We start from the raw sequence: 20,799 nt of genomic DNA, 5'->3' as shown, positions 1-20,799 counted from the left end.
TCTTATCATCTGTTTTGATTTCCTGCTGGGTGGAGTCTTTCAGAGGACCTCAATAATAGGCTCCCCTCTGTTCTCTCTATTCCACTGCAAAGGAGGTGGATACAAAATTAACTCATATATATGTATATGTATATATATATGTGTGTGTGTGTGTGTGTGTGTGTGTGTGTGTGTGTGTATGTATGTATATATATGTTATCTTGGTGTAACTCTAACACAGCAATTAAAAGCCTTGTATGAAAAAAGCTTCAAGTCTCTGAGGAAAAAAACTGAAGAAGATATCAGAAGACTAAAAGGTCTCCCATGCTCATGGATTGGTAGGATTAACAGAGTCTTCCTTTTCCTTATTTTTTTCTTTTGCCTTTCTTTCTTACTACTCCTTCCCTTCCCTCTCTCACTTACTCCCTCCCTTCTTCTCCCCTTCTTCCTTTCTTCATTTCTTCCTCTTTCATTTTTTTTCTTCTTTAATTTTTTTTTTAATTTTGTCCTGTCACTTCCTCTGTTAGCTTTAAGAATCTTATGTTTGGGAGCATCAAACAAGAACAAATTAACAAAACAAGACACAACAACAAACAAACCAAAGAATCCAACCACCACGAAAAGAGAAACCTTTGTTTAAACTGAGATAAAGTTCCAAGAGTTTGCCTTCAATTTTCTCCCCACATTTTTTTGCCTCATCATTTTTTCCTGCCACCAAACACTGTAACTTTGCATCCTTGAAAAGGCAACAGAGTTAGCCTCAGGGAAATCTGTGTAATTAGAGATTACAAAGAAAAGGAGCTCAGAAAATCTAGGGTATTACATTCATTAGATTGAGCTGTACCACAAAGCTCATATCTATAGATTTTATCCCAGTAAACATGTCAAAGCCTTTAGCAAATTCACATTTCATCTTGAGGTCACAGACTGACTGCTAGGTAAAACACATTTAAGACCAATTTAAAAATATATCTACGAATGATTTGAAAACTAAATTGACATTGCAGCCTTGATTCATAGTAGGTATGCTGACATGACCTAATCATGAGTGGATTGCCAAGATAAACTAAATAACATCTTTCATAATTCTTAAACAAAAGTATGAGTGCCATAAAATGCACAAGTAATTCAAAGTCCTTAATTTAATAACCAAAGCTTATGCTTATGCTCTTATAGAAAAAGGTAATTGATAAACTAATAATATAAAATCAGATATGTCTGAAAAATTGAATATTAGAAGCATGTTCAAAGAAGAACTAGAAGCTCTGTTATTATACCTATTAAATATAATAACTCACCAAAAGATTTCAAAAATAAAATAAGTGGTTAGGATAACAGCTCAGTCAGTAAAATGATAGGCATACAAAGATGGAGGCATGACATTGATCCCCAGAACCCATTTCAATAATTGGGCATAGTGGCATAAAATGTAATACTAATACTGGAGAGGTGAAGATAGGTAGATCCTTGAAGTCTTCTGTACAGCCATCTTAACATTCTTTCTGTGCCTAATTTCAGTTCTGACATCCTGTCTCAAAAACCAAGATGAACGGCAAGTGATTGATTTTAGCCCCCGGCCACACACAGAATATACTTACATAGTATATATACACAATACAAGCATATAAACAAATTAATTAAAAAGCAAAATAGCGCTTCCTCAAGATCCAGCCATACCACTCCTAGGCATATACCCAAAAGAGGCGCAAGTACACAAAAAGGACATTTGCTCAACCATGTTTGTAGCAGCTTTATTTGTAATAGCCAGAAGCTGGAAACAACCCAGATGCCCCTCAACTGAAGAATGGATGCAGAAACTGTGGTACATCTGTACAATGGAGTATTACTCAGTAATGAAAAATAAGGAAATCATGAAATTTGCAGGTAAATGGTGGGACCTGGAAAGGATCATCCTGAGTGAGTTGTCCCAGAAGCAAAAAGACATGCATGGTATATACTCACTCATATAAACATACAATATAGAATAAACCCACTAAAATCTGTACATCTAAACAAACTAAGCAAAAGAGAGGACCCTAACTAAAATGTTCAATCCCCATCCTGAAAGGCAAAAAGGATGGACATCAGAAGAAAAAGAAAATAGGAAACAACCTCGGAACCTGCTACAGAGGGCCTCTGAAAGCCAGAAGAAAACAAGAAACAACCTTGAAACCTGCCACAGAGGGCCTCTGAAAGCTTCTGCAGTATAGACTGTCAAAGCAGATGCTGAGCCTGATGGCCAACTGATAGGCAGAGTGAATGGAATTTTATGTAAGAAGTGGGAAATAGTAAGAGCTGGAGGGGAAGGGAACTCCACAAGGAGAGCAACAGAACAAGATAATTTGAACACAGGGAACTTCCCAGAAAATCATACTCCAACCAAGGACTATTTGTGGAGATGACCTGGAACCCCTGCACAGGTGTAGCCCATGGCAGTTCAGTGTCCAAGTGGTTTACATAGTAATGGGAAGAGGGACTGCCTCTGACATAATCTGATTGGCCTGGTCGTTGATCACTTCCCCCTGAGGGGGGAGCAGCCTTACCAGGCCACAGTAGAGCACAATGCACCCACTTTTGATGAGAACTGATAGACTAAGATCAGAAAGAAGAGGAGGACCTCCCCTATCAGTGGACTTGGGGAGGGGCATGCATGCAGAAAGGGGAGGGAGGATGGGATCGGCAGGGGAGGAGGGAGGGGCTTATGGGGGGATACAAAATGAATAAAGTGTAATTAATAAAAAATTTTAAAAAAGCAAAATACAAAGGACAAAATGAAATTTCATGACCAAATAATAAATAATATAATAAAGCAAAATTTCATTGGGTGATTTTAATAATCAAATTGATGTGAAACAATAAGGAGCCACTGAAATGAAGACATGTCAGTCGAGGCCATCCAACAACCTAAGAGAAGAGGAACAGGATAAACAATAAAAAGCCACCAAAGTGAAGACATATCAGTAGAGATCATCCAAAAACCTACAGAGATGAGGAACAGGATAAGAAAACTGGCAGGAAATGGTCCCTCAGTAACCTGTGGAATAATATAATAACAAAAATGAAGCCATTCTTATAATTGGAGTCCCTAAACTATAGAATAAAAAGTGCAACCCTGAATATTTTTTATTTTTTAATTTTTTTATTAATTATACTTTATTAACTTTGTATCCACTATATAGCTCTCTCCCTTCTCCCCTCCGAATTCTCCCCTCCTTTCCCTTCTTCACTCATGCCCCTCCCCAAGTCCACTGATAAGGGATATCTTCTTTTCCTTCCTTCTGATCCTAGTTATAGAAACAATGTCAGAAACTTCTCAAGATAGATATGCTAGCTAGGTTTATGTCAACTTGACATAAGCTAGAGTCATTTGTAAAGAGAATTCTAGGCTCATAAAAGCCTCCATATGATTTGCCTGAAGATATGTCTTCAGTGCATTTTCTTACTTGGTGATTGATGTGGGAAGGCCCAGTTCATTGTAGGCAGTGATGTCCTAGGATAGATAGTCCAGGATGGTATAAGAAATCAGAGTGAGCAAGCCAAAGAGACCAGGTCAGTAAGCAGCATTCCTTCACGGTCTCTGCACCAGTTCCTGCCTCTAGGTTCTTATCCTGTTCCTCTACTTTCTCTAGTTCCTGTTCTGACTTTTTTCAGTGATGGACTACACTGTGAAACTGTAAGCTAAAATAAACCCTTCCTCCCTACCTTGTGTTTTGTCATTTTTTTAATCACAGTAAAATAAACTCTAACCACGACAGCTGAAAAAAAAAAAAAGCATATTCTGAGACTCAAAAATCTTGTCCCATCACTGTGAAAATCAAACTGGAGGATACTAAGAAATTTGGGAATAGATCTACCTCAAGACTCAGCTATACCACTCCTGGGCATATGCCTAAAAGATGTTCCACCATATCACAAGTACTCTTGCTCAACTATGATCATAGAAGCTTTATTTGTAATAACTAGAAACTGGAAACCATCTAGATGTCCCTTGACTGAAGAATTCATTAAAAAAGTTGTCATTTACATAACGAAATACTACTCAGCTATTAAAAACAAAAACATCATGTAATTTGCAGAACAATGGATGGAACTAAAAAAAATTGTTTCGAATGAGGAAACCCATACCCAGAAAGACACTCATGGTATATACTTCTTATAAGTGGCTATTAGTCATAAAGTACAGGATTACCATACCACAATAGACAGATTCAAAGAAGTCAAGGAAGGCCCAAGGGAAGATGCTTGAATCTCACTCAGAATAGGAAATAAAATAGACACCTGAAATTGATAGATGGAGGAAACTGGATGGGAGGGTGGGGTAGGGAAAGTAATAAGGGTGAGGCCAGGTATGGGATTTGGGGGAAGGGCACACATAAGAGATTGGAAATCAGTGTGAGAGCATATCTGAGACAAAGGAGATTTTTGGGAGTCTATGAGGTTACCCTAGCTGAGATTTCTAGAAGTAGGGATTAAGGAGCCTGAAGTTGCCACCTTCTATAGCCAGGTGGGACTTCCAGTGGAGGAGTGGGGACACCAACCAACCCATAAAACCTTCGACCCAAAATTTGTCTTGTCTACAAGAAGAGTAGCATTAAAAAAGGAGCAGAGACTGAGGGAAAGGCCAACCAATGACTGGCCCAACTTGAGACCTACCCCATGGGAGAGGGCTTTTCCCTGTCACTATTAATGTTACTCGGCTATGCTCGCAGATAAGAGCCTAGCATAATTGTCTTCTGAGAGGCTTCATTCAGCAGCTGCCAGAAACAGATCCAGAGACCCACATCCAAACAATAAGCCAAGATCAGGGAGTTCTGTGGAAGAGTGGGAGGAAGGATTGAGGGAGCTGGAAGGGTCAAGGACACCACCAGAAGACCTACAGAGTAAACTAACCCATGGGGACTCAGAGAGACTGAACCACCAACCAAACAGCATGTGAGTGATGAACCTAGACCCCCTACACATATGTAGCAGATGTGCATTTTGGTCAACATATGAGCCTGCAAACAATGGAGTAGAGGCTGTCTCTGACTGTGTTGCCTGACTCTGGATCCTTTTTCCCTAGGGAGCTGCCTTGTCAGTCCCCAGTGGGAGAGGATGTCCTTAGTCCTGCTGCAATTTGAGGTGCCAGGGTGGGTTGGTGCCCTTTGGAGCTTTCCCTTCTCTGAGAAGAGGTGTGAAAAGGGAGTTGGAGAGAATGTGAGCTCAGGATTGGGAAGAGGGGAGGGGTATCTGGGATCAAGCTGTAAAAAATTTAATAAATAAATGAAAAAAGAAGTCGAATTAATAGGCTGAAGAAATATAATGATGAATTAAAATATTTACTGTAAAATAATGAAAAGCAGATTTGCTTTAAAAAGACCAGTGGGTGTGCATGTTGTTTTTGTGCATGTGTGTAGGTCATATAACTAGAAAGTATATCATGAGAGGGAGGGAAGATTTTCAGTGCTGGTGGTAAAAGAAAATGTGATAGAATAGTAATACATACATCAAGAAAATAGAAGTGATGCATATATGGGGTAGAAAGGACCCAAAAAAGTACAGGCAAGTACTATGGGGAAGGACAACAGAAGAAGGCAACAAATTAAGACAGAGTAAATTGCATATATCTATGAAAATTCTCTAACAAAACCATTAATTTTTATGATAACTTAAATCTTTAATTTTTAAGTAAGTTCCAAATGAAAATACTTTTGAATAAATGCCAATGACATCAGGAAATAAGTAATGAAATAAATATTAAAGGGATTTGTAAAATTATGTAAAAATACAATCAAAGTCTCAAGTAAAGCAAAAAGTAAACAAAAACGTTAACTGAAAATGGGGAGAATACAAAAGAACTTACAGACAACCAGAAGTCATGTGGTGTATCTATAGACATGCCCTGCCAATAATCACAGTGAATAACAATAGGCAAAACACACTAACAAACAAGCAGAAATTACCAGAATAAGCAACTTAAAAACTCCTTGTGCACTTCTTGCAAAAATGTCCATTTTGTATGATTACTTAGACATTAAGAAGGGAAAATAAATGTCAAAACTCCCCAATTGGGGAAAAACAGCTTACAGATAATAAATTAAGTTTTTTATGACTGACATGCTTTATAAATAAAGATCACAAAATTAACAGTTTTAATTAATGTGATTGATGACTTTTCTTTTTCGGCATCTATCACTTTTTTTAAAAATGAGCATTTGTCAATTTTTTTCTGAAATATTTTCTAATAAATAATAACTTACTTTTTACTTTTAATTTTATTATTTACATGTGTGTGTATTTCTTATGAATGTATTGGCATGTGTGAAATCCCACACATTTGTGGAGTTGGATCTCTTCTAACTTTACATAGGTTCAGACTGCCAACCTTGTACAATTTGTATTTTTATTGATGAACTGTATTGTTGTTTTATGCTTGGTAATCTAAAAATTAAAATAGAAATGCATTTGTTAAAGCAGAGAAAAATGAATAGGAGAAATAAAAAAAATGGTTGAAGAGTAGATTTTAGGAAACTTTGGAAATTGGAGACAAGAACAATAGGGATGAGCAAAATTCATACTTTCATAGACTTCAACACTCTACCAATAAATCAAATGTTATGTAAGGAGAGTGGATTCTACTGAGGAAAGACAAACAAACTTATTGCAGAAAATAGTGAAGGACAGACACTTCTGACTGAAAATCTCCTGGTTAAAAATAATTAGTTGGAAAATGGAACTTTAAGGTGTCAAATCCAGAAAGCACTGTAGTGTGAAATACAGACTAAGAGATCTAGAAGTCAACTTTAGAAGGCATAATTGTAAAGTTTGTTTTTGAAAAGGCAACTTGGTTGAATGACTAAGGAGACGTCAAGGAGTGCCACATCTGAAAGCAGGATGTGGTGTAGGCAAGCGATTATCGTGAGCCACAGCTGGGGAGGGTTAGTATACTTGGTCACTTAAAGTAGTGGTGTTAATAGGAGTGCTTCTAGGAAGTAGCCTTACTCTTTATCTTCCCTCTTAAGTACACCACTGATTGCTACAGCAATTTAACTTTCAACTCTTTTGCCTGAAATGAGTCATAAACTCATTACTTGTAAACATTATCTATTAAACATTCATTTAAAATGTTTAAATACATATATATCTACATATATGCATTCCTTGCAGTTGAATGCTCTACCCCTGAGCCATACTCCCTCCCTGTATGTATATTTTGTAAACTTGACAATTGGGAAATTTTTGTGAATGATAAATCTGCAGTTTTGTCAGTGATAGTTTTAGTGAGTCACCTCTTCAAAGCTTGGAAAACATATATTATTTCTCTTTGGTATTGAATGAGGTACATAACTCTTAGCAAAGTGCTTTGTTTTTAGCCAGTAAAGATTTATTGCCTGCTTAAAAGAATATATAAGTTTTGTTCTTGGTAGCTACAGTAATTTTGATAGAAAATAATAATTGATAGTTAAAAAAATCAATGGGTTGTTAACATTTATTAAATATGAAGAATTCAGAGTATTCACCTAGAACAGAAAGTACTGATAATGCCTCTGCGTACAATGTTTTCCTAGAATGAAGCAATTTAATGGCTAATTTGAGAGCAAAGACCAGCGTCAAAGAAGGCAGAAGCCAGATGTCTAAATGTGAACAATGCAGATGTAATATTCAATGATTTACATTTGGCTAATTTTAAGGAGGTCTTCGGGTAAACACAGGTGGCAAGGTTTTCCCCCATTCTAAAATTTGACTATATATGTAGTGGCCATACAAACAATATGACATGAAGCCACGAAGTAAACCTTGATTGCATAGGAAAGAGAACCTCTTGGTTTTTCAGTGACAGAGAACAATGTGCTATTTCATATAATAAATATTAAATTTTATTTTTATTAATTATTTATATGGGCATGAGCGAGTGGGAGTACAAACATGCCATAGTACATTTAAGTGTCAGGAGATCACTTTTAGGAATAGTTTCTCTTCTAACTTGCATTCAGAGGCTCAAATATAGGTCAGCAGTGTTGTGTGTGTCAGGCGTCTTTACCCACCGAGCCATCTCCCCCAAATTTATATGCTAATGATTTTACTAAGCAAACATGTCTATCACTTTTTGCTGCTTCTATGAAGAGTTACGTATCTTGGATTACACTCTAATCCACGACTGCATCCAGTAATAATCTTGTGGGTTCAATAGTTTTGTATTTTGTAAGTGGCTGTCTTAAAGTTTCTATTTGCTGTGAAGGTCATCATGACCACAGCAACTTGTATAACAAAAAACCTTTAATTGTGGCTGACTTACAGTTTCAAAAGTCAACTCTGTTATCATCATGGCAAACATGATGGTATGCAGGAAAAATAGTGGTATGAAGCCCGTGTAGTGTTAGAGTCGGAGCTTAGAGTTCTATATTGATCTGCAGGAAGCAGAAAGAGACTGTGGTCCACTGAGCCTGGGCATAAGCCTCTGAGACCTCAAAGAACACCCCCACAGCCACACACTTCCTAAGGTCATACCTACTCCAACAAGACCACAGGTCCTAATAGTGAAATTCCCTATAGACCAAGGATTCACACATGATTCTATTGAGGGTGGGGAGAGGGTTTTCCTATTCAAACCACCACAGTAGCCAATTGGGAATTGAGAATAAGAAAATATCTTGATTATTTTAAGACATTTTAATTTCACAATATAACAGGTTTGTAATTATAAATGTATGTCTATAACATTTACTAGGTGTTAACAATGACATGTAAAAGCAGAAAAAGCACACTTGAACTCAGTACACAACAAAATAATTAAAAAATTAAAAAATATATACTCCACAGATATGGGCAAAATCCTCCCTGGAAATTTTTAAAGTACTATTTATAAACTTATGTCTTAAAGCTTCATAAACTACAGCAAGAGTCATAATTCTCATCCATAATTCTAAATGATGAAATAAAGGAGAAACATATACACTACCTGGGATTCTTTGCCTGGTCAAAGCGGAAGAGGATGCACTCAGTTCTGGTATGATGTGATGCACTAGAGTGGGTTGATACAGGGGTCTCTCCTCTTTTGATAAGAAAGGTAATTGGAAAAGGGGGAAGTGATGGGAGGGTGGGAGAATAGGAAAGAGCGAGGGAGCTGTGTTCAATATATAAAGTGAATAAATAAATAAATAAACTTAAAAGTAAAAACAAACATTGTTCAATTTTCAGGCAAATTAATGGCATGAGAAAAAAATCATCCTGAGTGAGGTAACCCAAACCCCGAAAGACACCTGTGGTATATAGTCTCTTATAAATGGATATTAGCCATAAAGTAAAGGATGGCCATGCTACAATCTACAGATCCAAAGAAGCAAAGGAGAGCCCAAGGGATAATGCATGAATATCACCAGGAAGAGGATTGTGAAAGGGTATACTGCAAACTCACAATTGTTTATTGACAAGTTGTCTCTTCTAAACAAGAACAGATGGATAGTCTTTGCTATAAATCAGTTTATTCTTCAAAAATTGTCATTCATTAAAGTGCATGATTAATTGAAAAAGAAAACAGCCAATGAGACTCACTGTATAGCACCTCTCATGTTCTCTTAAAATGTCACCATTATAACTGCCTCCTAGGAATAGCTACTACAAGTAACTCTTTAGGAATTGAAGATCAGCTGTATTAGCCAGGCAGGGTGGCACACTTCTGTAATCCTAGCATTTAGGGAGGCAGAGGCAGGCAGATCTCTGAGTTCGAGGTCAGCCTACTACATAAAGTGAGTCCAGGACAGCCAGGCTACACAGAGAAACGCTGTCTTTAATAATACTGATGATGATGAAAAAATAAAGAAAATCAGCTATATGAACCTGAACAATTTTTGAGTATCAGGATTTATGCTGTCAGCCCTGCATTACATTGTTTGAATCTTACTTGCCTGTTCAAACAAAGTTCTAAAATTCTCTGAAAGATAATTGAAATCACTTGCATGTCACTTAATAAGGAGGAGGCTCTGTTTTAAATAATTTATACAGTGAACTCATTTGCCCTCTGCAACAGTACTGTTCAAGAGACCGTAGAATTATTTACTGTATTGCATGTAATAGAATTGGTAAGGAGGAGTAAAAACCTTGTTCAAACTTGTAGGAAATGAAAGATGTCAGAATAAGTATTCAAACGGACATCTGTATTTAGATTTTTAGACAATAAGGAATTATTAATACTTATTTAAGATATTTAAAAAGTATAAAGTAGAAAAAGTTTAAAAGACAGTTATTTACTGAATTTTTAACAAAATTAACACACGTTTATATTCTTGTCTATGAAGGAAGTGTAAATAGTTGACCCAGGACACACCTCATTTCTTCATTAAGTTATTATATTCAGATAAAACTGATTAAAAGTAGACAAACTCAATTTTATGAATAACTAAACTTGTTAGTTTCTGTTTTGGTGGTTTTTTGTTTGTTTTTGAGTATTTCAAACATCTCAAATGCCTTTTTTTGTGTGTGTGAAATGGAACCCCAGGCCAATTGTAATGGGGCTTATAAATTATGTATAATCCAACCCTTATGAATTTTTATGAGAATAGTGACTATTTTGATAGTGACTATTTTCACTTAAATTTGATAACATTTTAATATTAGTAACAAGGAAATAAGAATTTCTGTAGACATAATTAAAGTTTCAGATACATCCTATTTAAATCAATAGAGAAGAAGATTGTCCTCAGGGGCTCCACAGACAAGTCTTTCAAAGGCAAATTAGGGGACAGCATTACAAAGAGACAGAGAAACTTGAAGAAACAGAAACCATGCTGCAGCCCTTGTATAACCAACCTATGGATTCTGGGAGAACATGTTGGTGAGATTCTGTGAGCAGTCTCTGGGTGCCACTGGAAGCGCAGACTGATCTCACACCTTCCATGGAGAGGGTTATTCCGTGTTCCTCACTCTTTGGACCTCTCCACCACTTCCCCCACACATGGCTGGTTACTACTGGGATACTTGTCTGTCATGGGGATTTTGCTGACGTCTATTCCTAATTAACTGGGCATTATTTTCTCTTCATTCTCCACATCTTTGCTGAGATTTATTGCTTGTGCCTTCAGGTTTTTATTTCAAATTACAATAAAATTGTCCTTGAGCACCTAAGAAGCAGAGAAACAAATAAAAGAAATGCCCAGGGCATTGGTGATAAAGAACTTTCAGTGTGTGGTGACAGTGTTTTCAGAGAAGATTAACTAAGGGTGAGTGTGAACCTGAAAAAAGGTGCCAAAGTACAGGAAAGAAAAACAAACAAACAAAAAAAAAACAAACAAAAAAAAAAAAAAAAACGAGAAAGCAAACTGAATGCCAGCATTCCTCTCTGCTTTTCTATTCTACCCAGTATGAGTAAACCATATGGTGTTCATATCACCAGGCCTTCCTCAGTATCACGGGCTTCAGTCTTTAAGCAAAACGTGCTGCATTCCGTCCTTAAGTCACTCTCAGTGAGATATTTTGTCAGAGTAAGAAAAACCAATATAATTATTATCCCCTACGTCTATCTATCGAAGATGTGTTTCATACTTGTGGTTCAATTTCTGCATTTTGTACAACTCTAAAACCATTCCTGACAAGTTCAAATGAGTCATCATCTTACAGCTGAATACCTTACCTACAAAATTTATTATTTAAAATGAAATGCATTATATCCTTTCCTCTATTTTGAAACCCAAAATAGAGGAAAGGTGTATATATATATATACTGGTAGATGCTCTCAATTTCCTTTCTGAGTAAAGTCTAAGGTTGTTTAATATTTTAATAGCAGATATTATTGTTTCTGTGTAACCTTGACATATTTAAAAGTGTTATGTTTTAATAGAGGAAAGGGAGATAAATTCATTACATAGGACGTAGACTAATTGGTTAAAGTTATACCTAGGTATCTGTATGCATACCCATGCAAAGAGCAGATGTCTGAATAGTCACAAAAGTCTTCTTAATACCGGTTATTTCTGTAATGAGATTTCAAGTGATTTTATTTTCTTCATAATTATAGTATGCATGATATGAATTATCTACAGCCAATCATATATTATTTTGTATTCAAAGCAAAGATGTTTTTTTTGTGAGGAAATGGGATAATTGTGAGAAAACATTCTAAAATATTGACAGTAACTATCTTGATTGATGGGAAAATGAACAGCATTGCTTGCCATTCTTATTGTGGCAATTTGAAGTCATAATTTGAAAACATGTTCCATAAAAACATTTCTAACAACATATTGCGCATAGTGTAAAAATCCAAACATGTGTATTTCCTGTCTCAGTGGTCAGTTCCAAGATCTTCATAGTAACACACATTGCTCTGGGCAGCCATCGTATTCTTTCACATACCCTGTGCCATATTTTTTAAAACATGTTTTTAATTGCATTTAAAAATGTATGCATGTGGTTTGCATGTGGTTATATGCTTGTATGTGGGAACATTCATTCCCACAAGAAATGTGAGGAGGTCACAGGACAAGTTACTAGAGTCAGTTTTCTCTTCCTAATATGATGGTCTCAGATATTGAACAGAACTCATCATTTTTGGAGGCAAGTGTTTTTACCAAGTGAGTCATCTTGCTGTTAAGAAAAAAAAAAGTTTGTCCTAAGAAATAAAGGCTATTTTTTTAATTGTCTGGACAAATGTCGTAGTGTACTTCTGAAGGTATGCAGGTAGAGGAAAGAGAAACAAGGGTTCAAGGTCTCTCTCAGTATGTTGCAAGTTTGAGACCAACCTGGACTACAGGAGAGCCTGTCCCTAAGAAAAACAAAATAAAGAAAAATTAATCTAGACATGGTTGACTTATAGCAGGCATCCTGTTACTCACCTAGGAATCCTGAAAAGAATTAAAGGAAAAAATTATTTCAGGTGTGAGATTTGATGCATTTTGACATTGGTCTTTACCTGTGACCTTTCTCCTGTGGTTGACACAGGGTGTTTTCATTGCCACCGTGAAGGGTCTCTATATCCTAGCTGTTCATCTCACAAGTCTTGTTTTATAGAATGGCTTTTTGAATTTTTGAATACACACAAGTACATACATGTACAATAAAAAAGACATATCAAGTTTTATTTTTACAAGAAAGTCATTTTTATTTTATATAAATTGTATTGATTTTATATTAATGAAATGGTTACATTGATGCTGACTACATTTTTGTTGTGTTTTGTTTTTTTATAGTCTTCAACCACATGTTAACAAACACTTATTTGGAATTAATCACTAGTTTAAGTAAAGCAAGTATACAAACTATGAGTTTTCTTGTGAGAAGATGCTTTAGTTTTTTTTTGTTTGTTTCTTTGTTTGAGTTAATACCTAACAATTAAAAGATTGGTAAATTTTCAGGTTTTAGTGAAAATATTGGCTTTCATATTCCAACCTCAACTTTGCTAAAACAACATATAAAATCTAAACTTTCTAATACCATTAGATATCTGGTTCTAAAAATTTTAAAATAATCCATAAAATAAGTGTTCAAGATGAGATGGTTTTGTTGTTCAATTTTACTAAATATGTTTCTGTAATGAACAACTACAATATTCCACAATTTGTTTTAGAAAACTTACAAGGACAGAATATTTTGCAACTATCTTGTGAGGGTTGGGAACTACTTCTTTTTTTATCATTGATACCAAAAGATGACCACTATAGTACAAAAGCAGAAAATCATAGAACAATGTAACTCATGAGCTTCAACAGTGTTCTAAAAGTATAATAGGCAGCCAAACATAACAGTGTAGAAAAACATTTGAACATTGTATTATAGAGCATAACCATGAGGCATTGACTCCACATGCTCAGCGTTATTATTCAGTCAAAAAGCAATGATCATTATCTGCATTTTCCCAGGCTAAAGGAACAAAGACATACTGATAAAAGCAGGAAAAGAAGGTGATAAAATTCATTTATGACAAAAAAAATCACAAAGGAAATAACTTTTCAATTCCATACACAGCAAAGATTTAGAAATGTCTAAAGCCACAAAAAAAAAAAAAATTGAGAGAGAAAAATCAAAGTGGTATCAACACCTCAGAAGACATCTCAGCAGTTCCTAACAGAGAAAAAAATGGAAACAGAAAGTCTAAGGACAACACTCCTGGGAGCTATTCAATCAGCTAAAAATGTGTGTTCACTCAGAAGCTGTAACTGGAATATTTTCAGCCACTTTGTAATACATATGTGGAAGGAAATGATTTCTTATTCAGTGCGTGAGTCAATAAGCATCGTAGCACACCAATGTGATGGAATATTCTGTACTGATGAGGCAAAATAAACCCTCAGATTACGAAAAGATGATGAGGAAAATAATGTACATTTCTGCATTGCAAAGCTAATTTTAAGAGGCTATGTATGTTGGACTTAGCTACATGATTCTATGAAAGACAGCACTTCATAAAGAGTAAAAACCAGTGGTCTCCAGGGAATTGGGAGAGTGAGACAAAGAATAAACATGTGGAATTTTGGTCCTAAAACTACTCTGTGTGATATTGTGATAATAGAAATACAACACTTTTAGTTTTATTTTTTTTATAGAAATAGAAATGTGCTATTTTATTACAAAAGTCTCACAAAATGAAAATATTCCAAAAGTAAAGCTAGGCTAACAACCTCTACCTGCAGAACTGTTTGCTTGAGACCAGTGACAAGGTTTAAACAAAACCAATCTAAAAATGGCTGACAGTACCTAAGCATGAATAAAGGGTCCCAGAAGACCCAGTCATCCCTTCTAAAAAGCTTACTAAGGGCATATTAACAGAGCTCCTAAGCAGGCACTTGGCAGCTCAGGATTTTGTCTTCCAGTTGTTTTCACTCCACTCAGACCCTATATGGTTTACAGCTAAAACCTGGGGCAGATGGACAAGGTAGCTTTGGTTGGGGAAGAGTTCTCCCAGAACCACTGCCCTGGGCTCTGGTCCCTAATTTTTATTTAGTCTCTGAGGACATTATATTTAATATATTTTATACAAATACACAGAGGAGAAGTTGGCGGGGCAAGATGGCGGTGCCAGGACGACTCTCATTCTAAACAGCAGCACAGCAGGATCAGCACAGTGACCAGCAATCAGAACTTGTGGCCATAAAACACAAGTAATTGTGTTTCCCAGGTGAGAGGATACCCCACGGTGGGGGATACAATCAGCTTTAACTCACCCGACTAAACCGAGTCAGAGATTCCGATTCTGCCAGGCACTTGGTTGCCAGCCCAGAGCCACACGCCAGCATGATCTGGTCACTGTCCCAGACTGAGCTGTGGGCACCACAACATCACAGACTGGATTTTCCAGTTGAGAGATAACCCCACGGAACAGGAAATGATTAGGACCAACCTTAGGTCACCCAGACATCCTCTAGAAAAGAGTCGGGTTCCACAGGCACCCTAGGAGCCAGCCCAGAGTCAGAGCCAGGGACCCAGGCACCAGAACAGAGCCCTGCCTGCTCGCCTGATTCGCCACCTCAGATAGAACTGCGAGCCCCAGGGCACCAGAGACTGAGTTTCACTGTCAGGTGCAAACCCACAGGGAGGGAATCGGCTGGTCTGATCTCAGAGCACTCAGCTGAGACCACCACCCTGAAAAGATCTCTGGAAAAATTACCCAGTTTAGGCAGACGCCCAGGCTCCCAAAGGCCAGAAAGGCAGAGGTGAGGGCCGGTGTCTGTGCCTTTGGGTTCTACTCGCCACCCCAGACAGAACAGACACTGAGGAAATCCAAACAATCATTAGGACTTACTTCAAAAGTCTATATGCCACAAAATTTAAAAATCTAAATGAAATGGACAATTTTCTTGATCGATTTGACTTACCAAAGCTGAATCAGGACCAGGTAAATCAATTAAATAGTCCTATATCCCCCAAAGAAATAGAAGCGGTCATCAAAAGTCTCCCATCCAAAAAAAGCCCAGGACCAGATGGCTTCAGCACAGAATTCTACCAGACCTTCAAAGAAGAGCTAACTCCAATTCTTTTCAAACTATTCCACAAAATAGAAACAGAAGGAACATTACCAAACTAATTCTATGAAGCCACAGTCACCTTGGTACCTAAACCTCACAAAGACTCAACTAAGAAAGAAAATTTCAGGCCAATCTCCCTTATGAACATTGATGCAAAAATACTTAACAAAATACTTGCAAACCGAATACAAGAACACATCAAAGATGTTATCCACTATGACCAAGTAGGCTTCATCCCAGGTATGCAGGGCTGGTTCAATATATGGAAATCCATCAATTTGCTCTACCCTATTAACAAACTGAAAGAAAAAAAAAACACATGATAATCTCCCTATATGCTGAAAAAGCCTTTGACAAAATCCAACTTCCATTCATGTTTAAAGTATTGGAGAGATCAGGGATACAAGGCACATATCTAAACATAGTCAAGGCGATATACAGCAAGCCTATAGCCAACATTAAACTGAATGGAGAGAAACTTAAAGCAATCCCACTGAAATCAGGGACAAGACAAGGCTGCCCACTCTCTCCATATCTCTTCAACATAGTGCTGGAAGTCCTTGCTAGAGTAATAAATTTGAAGGAGATCAAGGGGATACAGATCGGAAAGAAAGATGTCAAATCATCACTATTTGCAGATGATATGATAGTATACATGAGTGACCCAAAAAACTCTACCAGGGAACTCCTACAGCTGATAAATACCTTCAGCAAAGTGGCCGGATACAAAATTAACTCAAAAAATCAGTAGTCCTACTGTACACAAAAGACAAAAGGGCTGAGAAAGAAATTAGGGAAACAACACCCTTCACAATAGCCACAAATGACATAAAGTACCTTGGTGTAACCCTAACCAAGCAAGTCAAAGACTTGTATGAAAAATATTTCAAGTCTCTGAAGAAAGAATTAGAGGAAGATATGAGAAGATGGAAACATCTCCCATGCTCCTGGCTTGGCAGGATTAACATAGTAAAAATGGCCATTTTACCAAAAGCATTCTACAGATTTAATGCAATTCCCATCAAATTACCAACACAATTCTTTACAGACATGGAAATTAAATTCTCAACTTTGTATGGAATAACAAGAAACCCAGAATTGCTAAAACAACCCTCTACAATAAAAGATCTTCTGGAGGTATCTCCATCCCTTATCTCAAGCAGTAGTATAGAGCAACAGTTATAAAAACTGCATGGTACTGGCATAGAAACAGAACGGTGGATCAATGGAACCGAACAGAAGACCCAGAAATACACCCACACACTTATGGACCCCTGATTTTTGACAAAGATGCCAAAACCATACAGTGGAAAAAGACAGCATCTTCAACAAATGGTGCTGGTCCAACTGGATGTCTACATGTAGAAAAATGAAAATAGAGCCATACTTATCACCCTACACAAAACTGAAGTCCAAGTGGATCAAAGATCGCAATATAAAACCAGACACATTAAATCGTCTAGAAAATAAAGAGGGGAATACCCTAGAACTCATTGGTGGAGGAGAAAACTTCCTGAACAGAACACTAACAGCACAGGCTCTAAGAACAATAATCAATAAATGGGACCTCATGAAACTGAAAAGCTTCTGTAAAACAAAGGACGCTGTCATCAAAACAAAGCAACTGCTTACAGATTGGGAAAGAATCATCACCAACCCTTTATCTGACAGAGGACTCATATCCAGTATATATAAAGAACTAAAGAAGCTGAAAAGCATAAACTCAGTAATCCACTTAAAAAATGGGGAACAGAGCCAAACGGAGAACTCTCTTTAGAGGAATATTGAATGTCAGAGAAGCACTTAAAGAAATGCACAACCTCATTAGCCATTAGGGAATTGCAAATCAAAACAACCCTGAGATTTCACCTTACACCCATGAGAATGGCCAAGATCAAAAACTCAAGTGACAACACATGCTGGAGAGGTTGTGGAGAAAGGGGAACCCTTCTCCACTGCTGGTGGGAATGTAAACTTGTACAACCACTCTGGAAAGCAATCTGGTGCTTTCTCAGACAGGTAGGAATAGTGCTTCCTCAAGATCCAGCCATATTACTGTTTGGCATGTATCCAAAAGAGGCTCAAGTACACAAAAAGGACATTTGTTCAACCATGTTTGTAGCAGCTTTATTTTTAATAGCCAGAAGCTGGAAACAGCCCAGATGCCCCTCAACTGAAGAGTGGATGCAGAAATTGTGGTACATCTATACAATGGAGTATTACTCAGCAATGAAAAATAAGGAAATCATGAAATTTGCAGGTAAATGGTGGGACCTGGAAAGGATCATCCTGAGTAAGTTGTCCCAGAAGCAAAAAGACACACATGGTATATACTCACTCATATAAACTTACAACATAGGACAAACCCACTAAAATCTGTACATCTAAACAAACTAAGCAAAAGAGAGGACCCTAACTAAAATGCTCAATCCCCATCCTGAAAGGCAAAGAGGATGGACATCAGAAGAAGAAGAAAACAGGAAACAACCTAGGAACCTGCCACAGAGGGCCTCTGAAAGCCTCTGCCCAGGAGACTGTCAAAGCAGATGCTGAGCCTGATGGCCAACTGATGGGCAGAGTGAATGGTATTTTATATAAGAAGTGGGAAATAGCAATAGCTGGAAAGGACAGGAACTCCACAAGGAGAGCAACAGAACAAGAAAATTTGAACACAGAGAACTTCCCAGAGACTCATACTCCAACGAAGGACTATTCAGGAGATAACCTAGAACCCCTGCACAGATGTAGCCCATGGCAGTTCAGTGTCTAAGTGGGTTACATAGTAATGGGAAGAGGGACTGTCTCTGACATAATCTGATTGGCCTGCTCTTTGATCACCTTTCCCTGAGGGGAGAGCAGCCTTACCAGGCCACAGAAGATGACAATGCAGCCACTTCTGATGAGAACTGATAGACTAAGATCAGAAAGAAGGAGAGGAGGACCTCCCCATCAGTGGACTTGGGGAGGGGCATGCATGCAGAAAGGGGTGGAGGGTGGGACCAGGAGGGAAAGAGGGAGGGGCTTATTGGGGGATACAAAATAAATAAAGTGTAATTAATAAAAGTTAAATATAACATTTTTAAAAAATACTCCACCTTAAAAAATAAGATAGAAAAATAAATACACAGAGGAATAGAAAACATAAAAAATGAGAGATTGAGGGAAAGTGAAGAGTTTGCAGAGGAGTCAGAGCTATAGATCTTTCTCGGGCCAACTTGACTTCTTTATCCCGTTTGGCTTCTGGCTTCTCATTAGTTTTCTTCTGTGTTTTTTTTTTTTTTTTTTTTTTTCATTGTGGATCTTTTTTATTTTTTTTCATACTTTGTTTTGACTCTTTGGCTTTTTTGAAGTTAGATGAATTCTTGGGACCACTTTCTCCCTCCTTATCTGAATCAGAGAAGTCTTCTGCACAGGCAGTTCGTATGTCAGAGGAGCAGATGGCGATGCATTTGTCAGGGTCTTCTTTGTCCTCATCACCACTCTCCTCTGGGATGCATTGTCAAGTATTCCCAGCATTTGGCCCCAGCTGCATGGGGCAGCATTCTCAAGTCCTCAGCACAGCTGCTTGATCTTTCCCAGGTATTCATTAGTGTTCCAGTTAGTCATACTGGAAGGGCTGATGTGAAGCTTGAAATCCGGTCAAGGTACTCAAAGTAGTCATTATACAGTAGTTCATTGGGGATCCCTGTGTCCAGGGCAACAGATGTTTTGTAAGTCCAGCACTGACCAGCATTACAGAGGGTATGGCCACTTCCTTCCAGCATTAGCATAGGCAAGTTGAAACCCTTGACAAATTCAGTACACTTGGCATGCCCTTTGATGGTCAGATTGAAGCAACCTAATAGATCTCCAGACAGGGAATCTGAGCCACACTGTAAGACTGCTGCACGACGAGGGAACAACTCCATTACTTTAGATATGACTGGTTTGAAAATGGCTTTATAGGATTCATTATCGATCCCATCTGGGATCTGGTAGTTAACAGCATAATCCTTGCCTTTGTCAGAACCAGTATCCCAGTTCCTGGGATACTCTCCATATTTATGAAAGGACACAGTCATGACCAGTCTGTGGTCTAGAAGACCTCTTTTACACCATAGCCATGGGGCATATCAATGACAATACATAGCATCCTTTGGTGATGCTAAAGCAGTTTCAGGATGGCTAGGACAATACCACTGACATAACAGATCCAGGTGCTTCAGATTTTTTTTTGCATGATGTAGGCACCCAGCCCAGTTCACAGTAATGTCCCTTGTTTATTAAGTTTCACAATACTTGCCACAAGGCTACCAACAGACAACTGAGAGAACTCAAACAAGCCATCAGATACTTGAGAGTCCTCACCAACATTGGATCTCTGCATCTGCTTGCTGTACTCAGACATGTTATTTGGGTGAATGGAACACAAGAATTTAAAGTAGTCATCACTGTGGTATTTTGGTCATCGACTCAGCATTGGCTTTGTGAAGACAATATATTACCATTTTTCAGTAGAGACCATAGTTGAGCAGCAAATTGTGAGTTATACAGATTCGGGGATGATTCATCCCTAGTGTAGCAGTAACAGACTTTCGTTTTGGTTCCCTGATTCTGCCATCTTTCTTGCTGCTGCCCAGCCCACCTTCTGTCAGTCTCAACATACATTTTTAAAGCAAAAAAAAAAAAGAAAAGAAAAGAAAAAAAAAGGGTAGCACAAATAAGGGATTTTACTGTAAACTTAAAAAATGATTACTAGTAATGTATCAATACTGAATCATTAAAAATTCTAATAGATACACTACTAATATCAAATACTGACATGAATAGAGAAATTTCATGCATTCGTGCATTTCTCAAAAAGCAAAAACAAAACACCAAACAACAACAACAAAAAACAGGTAGTAT

General features: G+C 37.5%; 1 pseudogene; it reads right to left on the bottom strand.

The window, feature by feature from the left end:
• Window positions 1-12,698: 12,698 nt before the first annotated feature.
• LOC129675253 (histone deacetylase 1-like) lies at window positions 12,699-20,462 on the bottom strand (annotated as a pseudogene).
• Window positions 20,463-20,799: the final 337 nt, after the last annotated feature.

The sequence above is a fragment of the Psammomys obesus genome, unplaced genomic scaffold (genome assembly GCF_907164565.1).
Source record: "Psammomys obesus unplaced genomic scaffold, mPsaObe1.curated_primary_1811, whole genome shotgun sequence".
Classification (NCBI taxonomy): Eukaryota; Metazoa; Chordata; class Mammalia; order Rodentia; family Muridae; genus Psammomys; species Psammomys obesus.
This window is presented reverse-complemented; position numbering and strand designations above follow the sequence as displayed.